Source organism: Bufo bufo, chromosome 1 (genome assembly GCF_905171765.1).
Source record: "Bufo bufo chromosome 1, aBufBuf1.1, whole genome shotgun sequence".
NCBI classification, from domain to species: Eukaryota; Metazoa; Chordata; class Amphibia; order Anura; family Bufonidae; genus Bufo; species Bufo bufo.
Window position 1 is genome coordinate 63,067,649 of NC_053389.1, and position 19,990 is coordinate 63,087,638.

General features: G+C 44.5%; 1 protein-coding gene across 2 annotated transcripts in view; it reads left to right on the forward strand.

Annotated features, from left to right (window-relative positions):
- The window catches only part of POU2F3 (POU class 2 homeobox 3), a 116,830-nt gene that overhangs the window by 10,331 nt on the left and 86,509 nt on the right, over nucleotides 1-19,990 (forward strand). The gene's annotated exons all lie outside the window — the stretch shown is intronic.

Here is a 19,990-nt window from a genome sequence, read left to right on the forward strand (position 1 = left end):
GGGACATTGCTGTGCTGATGGGGACATCGATTATGGGGTTACCGCTGATGGGGACATTGCTATCCTGATGGGGACACCATTGATGTGGACACCCATGTCCCCATCAGCAGTGTGCCAAACAGCGGTGTCCCCAGCAATGTCCCCATCAGAACAGAATTGTCCCCATCAGCAGTGTGCCCATCATCGCTGATGGGGACACCTCTGATGGGGACATTGCTGTGCTGATGGGGACACCATTGATGGGGACACCCGTGTCCTCATCAACGGTGTCCCCATCAGAACAGCAATGTCCCCATCAGCACAGCAAAGTCCCCATCAGCAGTGTCCCCAGCAGCACAGCAATATCCCCATCAGTATGTGTCCTCAGCAGCTTGTGTCCTCATCAGCGCAGCACAGCAATGTCAGCGTTCCCCATTGTGTCCCCATCAGCGTTGTGCAACACTTGCCTCCGCTGTAGCCGGCTTCTGCTCCTCTTCTTTTTTTTTTCTTCTTGGACTCCTGAGTCCCGACTCCCGCCCGCTGCTACACACGTGGATTTGTTATTTCAAACAGCGGGCGGGAAAAGGGGAGGTGCCGCACCTGTGACGTCACTGGTTGCCGGGACATCGGCGGTCCCAGCAGCCAATCAAAAAGCACAGCGTGACAGCATGGGCGGTTGTGCGGCTTTCGTTCCTGCAACCTGTCAGCTGCGGGCGGGCGCGGAATCGAACACACAACACAAGCGTGACAGCATGGGCGGTTGTGCGGATTTGGTTCCTGCAACCTGCCAGCTGCGGGCGGGCCGGATCAAACGCACAAGCGGGCCGGATGTGGCCCGCGGGCCGGGGTTTGGAGACCCCTGTTCTAAAACAAGAATATATAGCAATATAGCGAATATTCGAAAAAAAAACAAATATAGAGCAATTTAGCTAATATAGTGCTATAATCTTCTTTGTCTAATGGTTGTATTTTTTTTCTTATCTGAAGTTCAGATTGAAAAAAAAAATCAACTATTAAAAAAAAAGATTATAGAACTATAATAGCTAAATTGCTCTATATTCGTTATTTTTTTCAAATATTCGCTATACTGCTATATATTCTTGTTTTAGAATATTACGAATATTTGAAAAAACAAATAGATTCGATATAGTGCTATGACTCATTGGCCCACAAGCAAGAAGCAGGGAGGAAACATGTTTTTGCTTGACAATTGAAAAATTAGCATTACGAAAAATTTGCATATTACGCGATCATTACCTTGTCGATTTTTCGAGTAAAAAGAATCGTACAATATAACGAATATTCGAATTCGTGAATATTCACCTAAATATTCTACAAAGTATTCGCGAAATATCACGAATTCGAATATGACCCCTGCCGCTCATCACTAATTATCAGACACAACCATGCATGGTTGTAGTTTGAGTGGCGAGAGCCACAGCTCAGTCTGGTCCCTTATCCCCTGCCACAGCTCTGCAGCGGTGTGCTGTTTGTCACCTAAGCAAATTAGTTTCAGCAGGGCCTGTTGCCGATTCCCCACTGCAGTGCTACACTGCTTCCAGCTACTGACTGATGGCTGACTGGTGCTGCAAGATGATAATTCAGAGGTGGAAGTGGAGGAGGAGAAGGGGGGGTTGCAGCCACTAATGTAGGTGGTGGCGGAAACCCTGATGGAAGTAGGGCCTGCAATCCTTGGCGTCGGTAGCACCTGTGCTATCCCAGGGTACGACTCGCTCCCGGCCTCCACAACGTTCACCCAGTGTGCCGTCAGTGAAATGTAGCGTCCCTGGGCAAAAGCACTTGTCCATGTGTCAGTTGTTAAGTGGACCTTCCCAATAACTGCGTTGGTCAGGGCATGGGTGATGTTACGGGACACATGCTGGTGTAAGGCAGGGACGGCACACCGGAAAAAATAGTGGCGGCTGGGGACTGAATAATGAGGGACCGCCGCGGCCATCAGGCTGTGGAAAGCCTCAGTGTCCACAAGCCTAAATGGAAACATTTCCAGGGCCAGCAATTTGGAAAGGTGCGCATTTAGTGCTATCGTCTGTGGGTGGGTGGCTGGGTATTTGCGCTTTCGTTCAAAGGCCTGGGGTATGGACATCTAGACGCTGCGCTGGGACACAGATCTGGATGTGCTAGCTGATGATGGTGCTTGCGAAGGTCCAGGTGCAGGGCGGGAGGCATCCGAGCCTGCTTCTTGGACAGGGGATTGGCCAGCAGGTAACACAGGGGAAGAGGAGGCAGTGGTGTGAGCCGCAGACACTGATTGTGGACCCAGGCGTTCGGCCCACCTATTAGGGTGCTTTGATGCCATGTGGCGGATCATGCTTGTGGTGGTGAGGTTGCCCTGGCTCATTTTGTCACGGCACAGGTTGCAAATGACAATTCTTTTATCGTCCGAACTTTCCTCAAAAAAGTGCCAGACTGCTGAACACCTACCCCTTGGCAAGGGAGATTGCCGCAAGGGGGTGCTCAGGGTAACAGTTGCAGGCCTGTTTGGTGTGGCCCGCCTTCTCCCTTTTGCCACCCCACTGCTTCTTCTAGCCTGTTGCGGTGCTGCAGATCCCTCCCCCTCTGTACTCCTGTCCTCACTCGGCTTGCCACCTTCCCAGGTTGGGTCAGTGATTTAATCGTCCAGCACCTCCTCTTCCACTTCCTCACTCTGCTCATCCTCCTGACTTGTTGACCTAACAACAATCTCAGTTATTGACAACTGTGTCTCATCCTCAACATTAACCTCTTGAGACACTAATTGCGGTTGACTTATTGGCAACTGTGTCTCATCATCATCCACCTCGTGAAACACTAATTGCCGTTCCCCCCGTCATCTTTTTCTGATTGTGGATGCTCAAGAGTTTGGGAATCAGTGCACAAGATCTCCTCATGTCCCTCTTCAAGCGGGCTTGGCTAGAGGCCCAAATCAAGGAATGGCGATGAAAAGAGCTCCTCAGGATAACTGAGTGTGGGATCACTTGTTTGCCAAGACTCTCCATGGTGGGAGGAAGGAGTATCAGGTGAGGATTCTGTTGACCAGACTCTTGGCTACTGAGACTGGACTTTGTGGAAGACAGGGTGGTGCTTAACCGACTGGAAGCATTATGTGCTGCAATCCAACCGACCACCTGGTTGCACTGATGTGACTTCGAGAGTGGTGTCCAGCGCCACCCTGCAAACTGGGACATGAAGCTAAGTATTGTGGATGAGGGTGTTTCTTGTGCTCTGGCAGCAGGCACAGTTTCACTGCACCACCAGCAGCACGGCCACTTCCCCGTCCCTTACTGCTCGCCTTGAGCATATTAAATGGTATATATGCTTGCAAGTAAGTATGTCACACGTACAGTAGCGCAGGTTTTGTAAGTGTATGCGCAAATAAAATAAACTGAATGTCACAGATATTAAGGATGCTCAAACATTATACTGGAGATGTAGCACAGGTAATGTCACTGTCACCAGCGGCGAAAAAATTTAACTGAATGTCACAGATATTTATGATGCGCAAACATTATACAGGAGATGTAGCGCAGGTAATGTCACTGTCACCAGCGGTGAAAAAAATTAAAATTAATGTCACCTTTTAAGGACTATTGTTTTATCTGGCTGCATGCAATTTAGCGCACGTTGCACTAATATATTTTGCAGCCAGATAAAACAATAGTCCTTAAAAGGACTGTTGGGTCTCTAACATCTTTCAACAGTCAAAACTCCCTAAAAAAAACACAATTTCTCTCCCTACATTATCTGTTCCTTCTGCTGCAGCTCGCCCTGACTAAGTCTGAGCCGAACCACGTGTCATCAGGTGCTATATAGCACCCGAAGACGCGTTCCGGCCAGCCAATCACTGTAATGCCAGTAACCAACATGGCTACGGCATTACAGCCAACAAACGTGCGGGGCGGAGACTCGAGTATAGCGCTCGAGCACACGCGGTGTTCGGCCGAACACCGCGATGTGCCGAGAATCGCGATGCTCGAGTGAAAAAGGTGTTCGGCCGAGCATGCTTACCCAACACTACAAGGGACTGCTATTAACACGGTGCATGGGTTTGCACATTGCAGGCTCAGGAAATCTATAAGAGCATCATGAAAAGGGACCACTCAGTCAGGACATTGGTGAGGGTCCCGCTCCACAGAACCTCAGCAACTAGTGTTCGGCTTGAGCATCGCGGTGTTTGGCCAAATATCGCGTGTGCTCAAGCGCGATGCTCGAGTCAGTGTATTTAAATCTAATTTAACCTCAATTTCTGAACAGTTTCTGGTGGGATTCGAACTTACAACCTTCTACATTACAGCCAAGAATGTTAACCACTACCCTATAGATCTGCATGGCCGGTTAATAAAATAAAAAAAATGAGTCTTCTGCTGTATAGGAATACTTACTAGTAGTTAGTATTCCTATACAGCAGAAGTCTCATATTTTGCTCGGCCAACACTATCAGCAACAAGAGCTTCTAATAATTATTTTTTCTTAAAGAGATATGCTGGGACTAGTATTGTTTTTAACAGATATGCTCATGTATTTGTACATCTTCCCCGTGCTTTTTTTTTTCTTCAATTTGGACTCTCCTGACCCGTTTTCACCATGTAAACCAATCCCTCTTGATTGTTTCCATCCTGTATGTAGCACTTCCTGTTCCTGTATCCAATCAAACCCATGATGAACTTCTCCTTTCTCTGCCACACCTACAGCACCGCCCCTAACAACAACACCCAGATAGTTTATAGCTCCTCCCACCAGCTAGTTACATAGACACTCCCCTATCACTGCCCCGAACAACACCAGATAGTTTATAGCTCCTCCCACCAGCTAATTACATAGACACTCCCCTATCACTGCCCCTAACAACACCCAGATAGTTTATAGCTCCTCCTACCAGCCTGTTACATAGACACTCCCCTATAACTGCCCCTAACAACACCAGATAGTTTATAGCTCCTCCCACTAGCTAGTTACATAGACACTCCCCTATCACTGCCCCACCTGTGGACATAACATCACAGGAAATAAGAAAAGAGCTGCATGGACATGGTCATGTGACCACAGCCCAGAACGGGATAGGAGCAATAAAGCTATAGAAATACATTGCAGAATTACAGCGACCTTCATAAATGATTATTTTTAAGAGAAATTAATGCAAACCGGAAAACCCCTTTAAGTGTTCATTCACACTTGCATATTACAGATGTGTATTCATTTTGCTTTTCCCATTGGAAAATCTTTACTAACACATTTAAATGGTTTCATTCATATATCTTTTTTTTTATATGCATGTTTTTTCTTATAACCAATACATGGATCTTTAATGACACTGTTTTTAGCCCATAGATGTCAATGCAAATATTACAAAAACTGTAAAAAAACAAACAAAAAAAAAACGGGGAGACAGTCAGTCTGTATTGCTCTGATGGATCTACATGGTTTTTATTTTTTTCTTTCTCAGCCCACAAACTATATAACCACCCAGTGCTGCTTATATGGGTTTTCTGGCTGATAAAATATGAAAAAAGGGGCAGATTTTTTTTTAAAAAAGTTAAAAAAGTAATACTTTTCTTACTTATCCACCACCACTCAAGCTCAGATTCTTCCTGAGGGTGTTGAGAGGGACCAAGGAAGAGAGACCAGAAGGGGCCCCAGGAAGCATCAGTACAGGTGTCCCTTTTAAAATGTTTCTACCCATCCGGGCTAACCCTTTAATAAGTGTCTGTTACCTGCCACTAGAAAGTCAGTGTAATGCTGTGCTAGCCACCACGTGGTAGATACAAGTACCACCCCTGGTAGTGGTTGTGACTATTGTATGCACAATGATTTTGTTTCGCTTTATCCATATGTATCATTATAATTCTCTACTTGAATGGGACTAAATTATAGAGAAAGGACAACTGCTCTTGGACCTGCACTACCTGGTGGACTCAGCTACGCTAGCTGGTCATCACTGATGAGGATTTCCAATGCCCATCTTGCGGTATGTACACAGCATGGGACTTGAATTCTACATAATGCCACCAACTAATATGAATATCTCTGCCACATACCAGAGAGGTGCACATCGCAGTTATATAACAATAGGATTCATTATCTCCGGCTCTAGTCCAAGAAAACATTGGGTAAACGGAAGAAAATTGCTTCAAAAGGAAACAATCTATAATGACTTTCCAACAGAACACATGTGCCTTTCCTTACTTTTCCTCTTGGCTCTAGATATCCCGGGATGAATGGCGCAAGACAACCAGCTTTAAAAATAGAAAAAACGTATGTGCTATCCACAATACCCAACAGATTAATGCAAAAAAAAAAAATTCATATCTGGTCATAATGTGCCTCAAATCTTGGGACATCTTGAGCCAAGAGGAAAGGTAAGGAGGGAGAAACCTGTACTTCATCTAAAGAACTTAAAGCATACCTACATTGTCTTCTGCCAAGTGTGTGCTTATGAGTGATAGCACTGTACCTGGCCATTATGTGACTTGTATCCAAAATATTTTAGCATTTCACCCCTTTGCAGGCTCCATCACCAGGGGTGTGTTCACACATTAGTGACTTAGGGGAGTGTGCTGTCCGTTGTTTCGACGGATCAATCAAGTGAAAAAAAAAAACCACATAAACATGTAATGTACTCAGTCCGCCAACGGTCCGAGTATGTGCATCCGCAAAACGGACAAAAATGTGTGGTTAAGGCCTAATCCCCTGTTGTCTCTGATCTGGTGTGTAGAGACTAGTGTTGAGCGAAGCGAAGCACCCGAAATGGAATTCGGTCTGAAGTTTAGGAAAACGTAGATTATAAACTAATACAAATTTCCTTGCACTTCGTGGTAATGAATCAGTTTTCCTAAAATGTCGGCTGCACATGATAGAAAGTTAAAGTAAGTGTAGAGGAGAAAAGCCTGGGAACGCAAGATCACCCATAATGCCGTGCAGCCAGCCAATCCAAAGGTAGCCATCCGCCTGTGATGTCACAGCTAGACAGAGCCCTATAAAACCCTGATCCTGCGCAGTCATCGCTGGCATTTTTCTGTGAGCTGAGCATAGGGAGAGACGTGACAAGACAATGATTCACTAGGCACAGTGCTGCAGCAAACTGTTATTTAACACTGAGTGTAGGACAATATAGGAGAGGGAGAGTGCAAGGAGAGTGAAGGGAGAGCATAGGAGATTGCTGAAGTACAGACTCCGTTACAATGTATCCCATTGTATATAACTGTGCAGTGCCCCAAGAGTCATAGCTAATCCATTCTGTTAGCTGTACAGTTACTGTGCCGTCAGTTAACAGGCAGGTCTAATTACACACATAGAAACATAGAATGTGTCGGCAGATAAGAACCGTTTGGCCCATCTAGTCTGCCCAATATACTGAATACTATGGATAGCCCCCGGCCCTATCTTATATGAAGGATGGCCTTGTGCCTATCCCATGCATGCTTAAACTCCTTCACTGTATTTGCAGCTACCACTTCTGCAGGAAGGCTATTCCATGCATCCACTACTCTCTCAGTAAAGTAATACTTCCTTATATTACTTTTAAACCTTTGCCCCTCTAATTTAAAACTATGTCCTCTTGTAGCAGTTTTTCTTCTTTTAAATATTCTCTCCTCTTTTACCTTGTTGATTCCCTTTATGTATTTAAAAGTTTCTATCATATCCCCTCTGTCTCGTCTTTCTTCCAAGCTATACATGTTAAGGTCCTTTAATCTTTCCTGGTAAGTTTTATCCTGCAATCCATGTACTAGTTTAGTAGCTCTTCTCTGAACTCTCTCCAAAGTATCAATATCCTTCTGGAGATATGGTCTCCAGTACTGAGCACAATACTCCAAATGAGGTCTCACCAGTGCTCTGTAGAGCGGCATGAGCGCCTCCCTCTTTCTACTGGTAATGCCTCTCCCTATACACCCAAGCATTCTGCTAGCATTTCCTGCTGCTCTATGACATGGTCTGCCTACCTTTAAGTCTTCTGAAATAATGACCCCTAAATCCCTTTCCTCAGATACTGAGGTTAGGACTGTATCACCGATTTTATATTCTGTTCTTGGGTTTTTACGCCCCGGGTGCATTATCTTGCACTTATCAACATTACATTTTAGTTGCCAGATTTTTGACCATTCCTCTAGTTTTCCTAAATCCTTTTCCATTTGGTGTATCCCTCCAGGAACATCAACCCTGTTACAAATCTTTGTGTCATCAGCAAAAAGACACACCTTACCATTGAGGCCTTCTACAATATATATTAAACAATATGGGTCCCAGAACAGATCCCTGAGGTACCCCACTGGTAACAAGACCTTGGTCTGAATTTACTCCATTGACTACAACCCTCTGTTGTCTGTCCCTCAGCCACTGCCTAATCCATTCAACAATATAGGAGTCTACGTACAGCCTTATTCTACATAATTAAAAAACGAATCTTTATTTCATGATGGAATAACCTTTGGATGGTAATATATTTTCCTCAAAAAGCATTTTATATATAAAAAAAATCAGATTTAAATTAAAAAAAAATCCAAATTTTTTGTTTTTTTATCATTGATTTTTATCCACCCTGCACTTGGGCAAGTTACTAGTGCTACATGTCAGGAGTGAGGACAAGTTCTTTCTTTTGCCTGGCCATTCTCTGGTCAGTAAGGGTTTAATTGACTGTTAACACACTCTACACATTTTATGTTATTTTTTGTGTAACGTCTTCAGGTCAGTTTTGATGAAGAAATGTGAATATTCTTTTGTAGATTGTGGTGAATATTATATGAATAATAATAATAATAATGGCTATGAGAGTCCAGCTACAAGAGATGTAATTGCTCTGTATATGGCTTTCTATATTCTCTTATCTCACTATTATTTTTAGGTCTTTATAGTGTTGTTGGCATGTCTGACAGTAGTACTGCAAGTACTGTATGTCACATGTACACGTTCACAATGATGGTGAGCCGAGGTGTACAAGATAAATATAACTTACATGCATAGTTATCAGGAGTCAAGTGCACAGTATTCACATGAATAATCATGAATTTACTCACTCAAGAAAACAATATTTGTCTTCATCCTGATGTGCCCTTTCCAATGCAAGTCTGTGACCCCGAGCGTGTTCTGATCTTTGTTAGAGACCACCTATTCGTGTTTTATTGGTATTTAAACCAGCTCATATGCCTTTTTACGGTAATGCAGGTTTAGCCCGGCACGTGATGCTATGCCAGGTGGAGCTGGTGTCCAATTGTCTAGTAACAGCCTGGCTCCTGCTCTAACGGCAGGTAACTGCCTTTGCTCCTGCTCTAACGGACAGAATAGCAATCACAGCATCTGAATGATTTTAGAGAGAAGAGGCTCCCTCTGTCACCCAATGGCACCCCACCAATGTGATGGCAGGGTGCCAATGCCTTTACATGTCAGCTAGGGGTCTAATCAAGGCACCCAAGTCTGCCTTTTGTAAATGTCTATTAGGCTGTGCCGTTGAGAATGCCTGTCATAATAATACAATGTAATACATAAGTAGTACAGGGTGTTATGTAAGTGATCAAACAATCGTATGTCAAAGTCCCCTTGTGGGAGAATTAAAAATAAGAATCAAATACAGTTTGATTTTTTTAAAATACACATTAAAAATACACCTTTTTCCCTGAAAACATGTTAAAATGAAAAAAAAATCCCCTCCACATATTTTGTAACAACTTGAAGTATTATACAAAGATCACAAATTATTCTGGACGGTTAGTGGCAAAAAAAACTAAACTAAACTAAACTAAAGAAAAAAATGCCAGAATTACTGTTTTTGCTTATATTCCACACAAAAAAAAAGAAATCAAAGTGTCTTATATACCCCAAAAAAGTTGATAGTTGCAGCAGGAAGATTCCCAGGTTGTGGTTGGAGACAGTAGTACTGGTGCAGTAAAAGCCTGGTCAGGAATGTAGCCACTGTTCCTCACCAGAAGAGTGCTCAGAGGATAAGAATGAAGTGTAGTCAGTAATGTAGCCAAGGGTCAGAAACAGGAAGAGAACTATTGCACTAGGCAGACAATGTGGAGGACAAAGTCAGGAACAAAGCCAAGGTCAGGATTAGTGTTGAACGAAGCGAAGAAGGATCTCTGTACAGGATTTAAACAAAGTTTTGTCCGAATCGACTTTAGATCTATGATCCGAAGCTTGCTTCACTTATTACTAATCGGGATCAATAAGGAGACAATAGCAATGCACATAAACAAGAGCAAGGAAAGGAAAGTACCTTAATTACCAGACAAAGCATTGCTAGGCCATTGCGTTTTAACTAGACCATCAGGCCTGAGATCATCTTCAGGAACCAGTTGCTTTGAGCAGTCAGAGTAATAGTTCTGCGAGTTGCGGTGGAAGGTGGGAGCCAAATTAGGAGGTGAACTGCCTAGTTGCCCAGTAACGTTATGGAGCTGTCGGCAGTAACCGTGGCCACCTGCTGTGATGCACTTTGATGTTAGACATATTTTTTTGGAATTTTTGGTAACTATCTATAGTTTAAAAATTACCTAAAATTGTACAGTATCTGCATTGGCACTAGGCCTAGTAATATTTTGAGTCTTCCTTTTCTGTATAGGTAACTTTTCATTCATTATTGTCGCAGGCAGGATTACAATGACAGATATCACCTTTACATAGATAACACAGGATCCACCATTCACACTTGGTTATATCACAGCTTATCTTCTCCCTCCTGACCTCTGCACAGGTCCCAGAGCATGCCTAGAAAACTCTCCCATAGAAGTCAATAAGGTCCACTCCTGTCCATTGTGTCTATGGTCCATGTGGCTATCAAAGAACAGAAAGTCCCGACATATTTAAGACTCACTGGCCAGTACGAAAATGGCAGGATTTTAGGATTTTTTTATTTTTAAATATAGATGGAAAACTTTCCAAAAATTGTCACGGCCGTAGGCACAGTGCATGCACAGTGAGCCCTAACTTGTGCCCAGTCCACTGACCCTGCCTACTTGCAGAACAAGTCCTAGGCGACAAGTCCACAACTGGTCGACATTCCCTATACTGGTAAGTGCAGAGATACAATCCAAGTGCCCACGAAACCGCAGGCACCTGTTCACACACAGGACACACAAAGAAACGCCAAGGGAAGACGAGCCAGAAACAGTCAAACCAGGAGATCAATACCAACAGAATCACAAAGCGGAAGGAGGGAGCAATAACAAGCCAAGGGTCAATACCGGACAGGAAGAATGCACAGAATCGCTAAGCAGAGAGAGAGCTCAAGGTATAGCCAAGGTCAAATCCAAAAGCAACAGTTCAATACACTCAGGTAGCAGAGCACTGCAAGGAAAACCTATAACTGGTAAAGGTGATTGCCAGTTGCAGCCTTAAATAGGGAGCTAATCACCTGAGCCCTGACATCACCGGGGGGCGTAGCTCAGGTGTGACCTAAGGGGGTGTGACCAAAGTGGGCAATTGGGAGGGGGCGTGGCCTATACAGCGCTGAGAGGGGTGTGTCCTAAACGTCATGCGCTGCAGTGTCCGAGCCCCAAACTGCAGGGCTGGAGCTCGGACAGGCAAGTTGGTGACAAAAATCATCAAAAAATTATGTTTAAAAAGGGTTGTCCCACGAATAATATTCTACAGTTCTGAAACCAGCGCCTGGATCTGAATACTTTTGTAATTGCATGGAATTATACATTTATTATAGCTACTATGATAGTTATTCAATAAATCTGTCTGTATAGCGCCACCTGCAGTTTGTTCTTTTTCTAAACTCTCTGCCCTGCTCACTGAGGTGGAAGCACATACTCAGTTCCATCAACTGCAACTTGCTGCAGCAGATAGGACACACCTCCTGCAAAAGGACACACCCCTGAGCTGCCTGCTTGAAATAAATCGAGTAGAACAATTGGAGCAATTATTGTGGAGATCTCTGGATCCATGTGAGGTACAGGGCTGGTTCTAGCTTTGTCATGTACTAGATGATGTCTGATTTTCATTTTTTACATTAGTCATGGGATAACCCCTTTGCCATAGAAACTGGATCTAAACAATAGGTAATTTTCTGATGACACGTTCTCTTGAGGATTGTGGCTTTATAATATAAATTGCATTGTATTTTATTACATATTGTTGTTGCGCCGGGCTCCCTCTTTCCTTCCTGTGTGCCGTGCTGACAAGCGGTAACTTAACTATGGCATCTGTGTTCCATGCCAGAGTTTCCTTCCAGCTGGAGACTTGTACTGGTGTTTGAGCTTGCATACTGTAGGTGTGTCTCTCTTCACCTATGAAGCAGCACATACACGCCCTCTGTCTCACCAGCCTATGGCTGGACTGCAGCAGGTATTTAAAGGCGCTGCTAGAGGAAGATGCCTGAGCATCCTCAGGGTTTTAGCTTGTCTATCTCCAAGTGCTAAGGTGTCTCTCTTGTCTGCTTCGCTGTGTACCAGACCTTGCTTATTGAACTCCTGGACTTTGCCTGTTTGCTGCCTGCCTCTGACCTTGGACTTCATTTATGAACTTTGCCCGTTTGCCGCCTGCCCCTGACCCCGGATCTCGTTTATGGACTTTGTTTGTTTACCCCCTGCCTCTGGCCTCGGACTTTGCTTACTGACTTCGATTGATTGCTGCTTGTCCAGACCCAGAACCTCCTGGCCACGCAAGTCCCCTGGTCAGCTGCCACTGACTCGGGGACTGCTCTGGAGTAGCCCCTGTCAACTACCCTAATGGCCCAAGCTTATCCTCACCATCAGAGGCTCTAGTGAAGACCAGGTAGTGGCTTAGTTATGCCCCTGCAGAGTATACCCAGTCAGTGGAGCAGTGGGTCCACACCCGCTTGCATAACAGTTGTGTTTCCTGATGAGCTGGCAAAACAAGCTTTGGCACTGACGGAAACAGCCTAGTGGATGGGGAATAAATATTCTAGGCAGGAATACGCCTCAGTGCTCAGGGCTAATATATTGACAGGGCAAAATAATACTTTTGTAATTGCATGTAATTAAAAATTTAGCATAGCCATCGAGTTATTCAATAAAATGTATCTGTATAGCGCCACCTGCTGTTAGTTTTTTTTCCTTATTTTCATGTCCTGCTCACTGAGATGGCCGCACATGCTCAGTTCCATCCTTTAACTGCCTCCTGAGCTGTGATAGGGAGAGCATGGACACACCCCCTGAAGCAGAAAAGACACTCCCTTGAGCTTTCAGCTTGATTTCAAGAGCATTGAAAGTGGAGATCTCTGGATCCATGTAAGGTGCAGGGCTGGTTCTAGCTTTGTAAGAAAAAAATTGTCATGTACTATATGATGTCTGATATTCATGTTTTACATTAAGGGATAACCCCTTTAAAGAGGTTTTCCGGATTTTTTAATAAGTTCCTACAACATACCCACCTGCTCCATGCCACTCTGTTCCTCGGTGCTGCCTCTGTGCTCTCCTGGGTATGGACATGGTCACATGCCCGACTTCAGCCAGTAACTGGCCCCAGTGGTGACGTGCTGCTTGTGGCCACATCATTGCTGAAGCCGGTCATTGGCTGAAGCTGTGCATGTGACCATCCCATAGCTAGCAAGAAGAAGGAGAAAGCAGAGACAGCACCGAGGAGCAGATCGGCATGGAGTAGGTAAGTATAAATCTTCTGGTTTGTCAAGGGCCATGCTGCAGGAACTTGTTAAAATAAAGTAATTTTTCAGGAAAACCCCTTTAAATATAAAATATGGATAAGGGTTAAATTGACTGTACAACTTTTTAGCATATATAATACTGAGGGTTGGAGCTGTTCTGTTTTTTGGAGCCATGATAACTTACTTTCCTCCTTTGCTAAGTAGAAGAAATATGCTGACTGGACATCTATCAGGGCCGGACTGGGACAAAAAATAGGCCCGGGCATTTTTGACTGAGCAGCCCAATCACATGACCCCCAACAGGCCCCACCCCCTTGCAGTCTGGGGGCGGGGCCAAAAATGGAAGCACAATTGACAGCCACCAGTAAGATAGGAAGGCTTCAGCCAACACACAAGCTTCTTTGGGGGTCCCCAGGTGACATTAGGGGTCTTAGTACCATCCGGCCACCTAATCCGGCAGAAAATGCAAGGAATCGACTGGACACCAAGCACAGCCTGCAGCGGTTTATGTCCCGCTGATTCTCTGCATTTTTCCCAGATTGTGGCCGGATCTCTGCCGTACCCCATTATAGTTACTGGGGCTGGCGGGCATTCTGTCTGCATCCAGCAGTGCCGGATCCAGTGACTTCTCAGCTGGAACAGCCGCCAGGATCACTAATGCAGATGTGAAAGTAGCCTAATACAGCGCCCCATACCTCTTATATCCAGTGAGGTCTCCTCTGATGTAGATGCTCTCTTTCTTCATCTTCTCCATTCAGACCAGACCACCGTGATGATTTCTTTCTGCCATCTCACGTCTCTGCAGAGTTTGACAGACATCTTAGTTTCCTACTTTTCCATTATCCTCCAATTAACATCCCATCATGCACCCTCAATACTGAGAAGCTGTGCTCCCCAAAACTATACTGCAAAAAGAACTGTGCTAAGCTGATGCTGTGCCAGGGTACCCCCAAAGTAATGGTGCTCCCAAAGTCCCAACAATAGTAATTATTTCTTTGCCAGAGTGCATTTAGTAGTAATAGTGCTCCTACAGTGCCCCCAACAGTAATTGTGTCCCACAAGTAATAATGCTCCCATAGTCCCCCAGTTGTAATAAAGCCCACCATAATGCCCCGATAGTAATAATTCTCTTTATAATGTGTGACAGTAGAACCCCCCCCCCCCCCCCCCTTATAATGTGCACCAGTACAAAAAATGCAAGAAATACCTCCTCTTAGTGCCCCCAGTAGAGCCAATGTCCCCAGAGTGCCCTCATGTGTTCCAATGACCTGTACTGTGTGCCACCAGTTGAGCTTAGGTGCCCATAATGACCTTATAATTTGTGCCAGTATAAAATACTCCTATATAGTCCCCCCAGAAGATGCCCCCATAGTGCTCCTTCCCCGTCTCCATAGTGCCCTCCATAATGTGGCACTATAAAATGCCCCTATAGACTGCCCCACAAAGATACCCCCATAATGCTCCTTTCCTCCCTTCCCCATAGTGGCATCAAAATGGGTGCCAGTATAAAATGCCCCTATATAATGCCCTCATAGTGCTCTTGTCCCCCACTTCTCCATAGTGCCCACCTATAATGCGTGCCAGTATATAGGGCCCCCAGTAGATGCCCCCATAGTGCTCCTCCATAATGTGTCAGTATATAGGGCCCCCATAGTGCTTCCCCTCTTCTCCATAGTGCCCCCGTATTGTGCCAGTATATAGGCCCCCCATATTGTGCCAGTATATATGGCCCCATAGTGCTTCCCTTCTTCTCCATAGTGCCGACCCCCCCCCCCATATTGTGCCAGTATATAGGGCCCCATAGTGCTTCCCCTCTTCTGCATAGTGTCCCCCTCATATTGTGCCAGTATATAGGGCCCCATAGTGCCCCCCATATTGTGCCAGTATATAGGGCCCCATAGTGCTTCCCCTCTTCTCCATAGTGCCCTCCCCATGTTGTGCCAGTATATAGGGCCCCATAGTGCTTCCCCTCTTCTCCATAGTGCCCCCCCATGTTGTGCCAGTATATAGGCCCCCCATATTGTGCCAGTATATATGGCCCCATAGTGCTTTCCCTCTTCTCCATAGTGCCGACCCCCCCCCCATATTGTGCCAGTATATAGGGCCCCATAGTGCTTCCCCTCTTCTGCATAGTGTCCCCCCCATATTGTGCCAGTATATAGGGGCCCATAGTGCCCCCCCATATTGTGCCAGTATATATGGCCCCATAGTGCTTCCCCTCTTCTCCATAGTGCCGACCCCCCCCCCTATATTGTGCCAGTATATAGGGCCCCCACCCCCCTTCTTGCCACAGTATAGTATAAAATTAAATAATAAAATCAATAAAATCATATACATACCTCCATGCTGCTGTCAGCGATGCAGGCCTCTTCCGGCCTGTATCCCGCGCTGTACGGCTCACGCGGCGCGCGCTATGATGTCATCGCTCCGCCTGCACCGGCCTCTGATAGGCTACAGGCACTAGGCCTGTAGCCTATCAGAGGAATGGGCAAGGGAGAAGTCTCTCCCCTGCTCCATTCATCTGTATCGCTGTCCTGAGGACGGCGATACAGATTAATATGGAGATGAGCGCTTCCACAATGGAAGCGCTCATCTCCACTCCTGCCCGGCTGCTGCCACATTAATAAAAATAAAAAAAAACTCAGCCGGCGGCCCGGCTGATTGTGTTCGGCCCGGCCCACCGGGCAAATGCCCGGTCTGCCCTATGGCCAGTCCGGCCCTGACGTCTATCATTATTTTCCGCAGTTTATATAATGTTAGCATACTCAAGTCACCATCACTGATATCATTCCTTGTTCCCTATAAGGCTCATCATCTACATTCCCTATCTCTGGTACATAAAGGCCACTATCATAGAAAGCCAAATGATCTACCAGAAATGTTTAGTGGTGTGAAAGGAAACCAGAGAACTCAGACAAAGCCCACAGAGACACAAGGAGAACACAAACTCCAATGAGATGTTGTCTGTGGTTGGATTTGAATCTAGGACCGGGGTACTGCAACACAACACTTTTTAAATTCTTTGCGAAAGATCCATCACCAATTTCTTTTTGCCCAGAAACATCTACCAACTTTGATCTTTTCCTGCCTATTCTTTCCTACACAAGGTTCATGTTCCTGCCTCATAGTTCAACAGGAATCCAAAAGAAATCCCAGCAGTCGTGTCTTGTATAATCGAGATGTTTTATTCCATCAAATCAAAATTGTCCTACAGCCAGCAGGACACGTTTCGACAAGCATGCCTTTATCAACAGGTGAAGGTATACTTAAATGAACAGGTATATATAGAGAGATAATACCGCCCATAATGACGTCACCCATCCACCCTGGTGGGAGGGGCCAAAGGTGTCAAAAAATTAAGCAATGTCAAACAACAATATATCAGAAGCGAACAAACAGTATAATATACAATACAGACCAAAAGTTTGGACACACCTTCTCATTCAAAGAGTTTTCTTTATTTTCATGACTATGAAGGCATCAAAACTATGAATTAACACATGTGGAATTATATACATAACAAACAAGTGTGAAACAACTGAAAATATGTCATATTCTAGGTTCTTCAAAGTAGCCACCTTTTGCTTTGATTACTGCTTTGCACACTCTTGGCATTCTCTTGATGAGCTTCAAGAGGTAGTCCCCTGAAATGGTCTTCCAACAGTCTTGAAGGAGTTCCCAGAGATGCTTAGCACTTGTTGGCCCTTTTGCCTTCACTCTGCGGTCCAGCTGACCTCCAACCATCTCGATTGGGTTCAGGTCCGGTGACTGTGGAGGCCAGGTCATCTGGCGCAGCACCCCATCACTCTCCTTCATGGTCAAACAGCCCTTACTTTTAAAGTTTTCCCAATTTTTCAGCTGACTGACTGACCTTCATTTCTTAAATTAATTATGGCCACTCGTTTTTCTTTACTTAGCTGCTTTTTTCTTGCCATAATACAAATTCTAACAGTCTATTCAGTAGGACTATCAGCTGTGTATCCACCTGACTTCTCCTCAACGCCACTGATGGTCCCAACCCCATTTATAAGGCAAGAAATCCCACTTATTAAACTTGACAGGGCACACCTATGAAGTGAAAACCATTTCAGGGGACTACCTCTTGAAGCTCATCAAGAGAATGCCAAGAGTGTGCAAAGCAGTAATCAAAGCAAAAGGTGGCTACTTTGAAGAACCTAGAATATGACATATTTTCAGTTGTTTCACACTTGTTTGTTATGTATATAATTCCACATGTGTTCATTTATAGTTTTGATGCCTTCAGTGTGAATCTACAATTTTCATAGTCATGAAAATAAAGAAAACTCTTTGAATGAGAAGGTGTGTCCAAACTTTTGGTCTGTACTGTACATATTACCAAATATCTTAATTGAACATAACAGGCCATATTTTCCGGTGTATGATCCCTCAATGGATAATAGAAGTCTGAAAAAATATAATAGAATATATAAATAAATCAGATATGCATAATCTCATAATCCCTGTTGAGGCCCCTTGGATGCAGAGTATCCAACATATGAATCCAGTAGGCCTCTCTACGTAATAACAGTTTTTTTTATGTCTCCACCCCTCCTAGGTCTTTTAACCTGTTCCAATACCAGCTTAGGTTCCAGGTATTGGAACAGGTTAAAAGACCTAGGAGGGGTGGAGAGATAAAAAAAAACTGTTATTACGTAGAGAGGCCTACTGGATTCATATGTTGGATACTCTGCATCCAAGGGGCCTCAACAGGGATTATGAGATTATGCATATCTGATTTATTTATATATTATATTATATTTTTTTCAGACTTCTATTATCCATTGAGGGATCATACACCGGAAAATATGGCCTGTTATGTTCAATTAAGATATTTGGTAATATGCATACTGTTAGTTCGCTTCTGATATATTGTTGTTTGACATTGCTTAATTTTTTGACACCTTTGGCCCCTCCCACCAGGGTGGGTGGGTGACGTCATTATGGGCGGTATTATCTCTCTATATATACCTGTTCATTTAAGTATACCTTCACCTGTTGATAAAGGCATGCTGGCCGAAACGCGTCCTGCTGGCTGTAGGACAATTTTGATTTGATGGAATAAAACATCTTGATTATACAAGACACGACTGCTGGGATTTCTTTTGGATTTCAAGTGGATATTGTTTCCTATCCCATGCGGCGTGCATTGAGTGAGTGCCGGCTGTTTCTTCTAATTACTATCATAGTTCAACAGGGACCCAAAAAGAAGCCAGACATAAAACTGGTTGGCAGGACTGACTGACCATCTTGTGTGTATGGGGATGTCCCAACTTTCTCCCAACAGTAGACTCTGGTGAAAGAAGGATCGGGCTGTTGGATTTCAACAGCTGAAGGGCTCATTCACACGACCATGCCGTGTTTTGCAAAACACAGATGCCGCCTGTGTGCCTTCTGCAATTTGCAGAACGGAACAGACGGCCCATTATAGAAATGCCTATTCTTGTCCGCAAAACGGACAAGAATTGGACATGATTTCTAATTTTTGCGGGGCCACGGAACGGCGCAACGGATGTGGACAGCACACAGAGTGCTGTCCGCATCTTTTGTGGCCCCATTGAAGTTAAGTGGTCCGCACCCGAGCCGCACAAAATGCGGCTCGGATGCGGTACCAAGTCATGGTCGTGTGAATGAGCCCTAAAAAGGATTTGTGGGACTGTAGTATTGATGACCTATCCTTAGGATAGGTTATTAATATCATATCATGCGGCCTGTTCTGCCAACAAGAATCCATCAGCAGGCTTTAGGCGGCCTGTTTCCCCTCACATGGGTCTCAGCCCTCCACCCCGGCACAAGCCTCAGATCCCAATACAGAGATCCCCTCTGCATGAACCCAGCTGTCTTTTAAAGGCAGCTAGGTGTTAACAAAAACCTAGACCGATCCAGTCCGGTGTTTGACCTTACCTGACTGCTAATCAGTCCAGCAGCACACACTGGGAGGAAAATACCTGCCTCCACATACAATTTCCTTTACTTTGTCACAGTGGATAGAAAATACTATGCAATACAACACATTTCAGTTGTAATAATAATAATATATGCTCTAAATTTTTTTTTTACAAAATGTGCAACAATGTTTTAAAGTCATAGCGCTTGGCTCTCTTCTTTAGCCTTTTAGACTTTGTATAGCAGCACATGCCCGACTGTTGATCAGCTCAAAGCGGGACATCCGACCAATCTTGCAATTATCTTATGAGACCGGAATACCGTTTTAAGGTTTAGATTTGCACTGTGGATGAATAGTGGGCTAAGGACATGCAAAGGTAATAGCCAGTTATTACATAAGGGTCAATTCAATGATAAATAATTATTATCGGAATCATACTCTCAACAAGAGGAAGCAGAGGAGAAGTCTTAGAACTTTATTTTGTTTAAAAAAAAAATTTAAAAGCCCCAGGAGTGTGCTTTCATCACCCATGCAACAAAATCGTGCAGCGT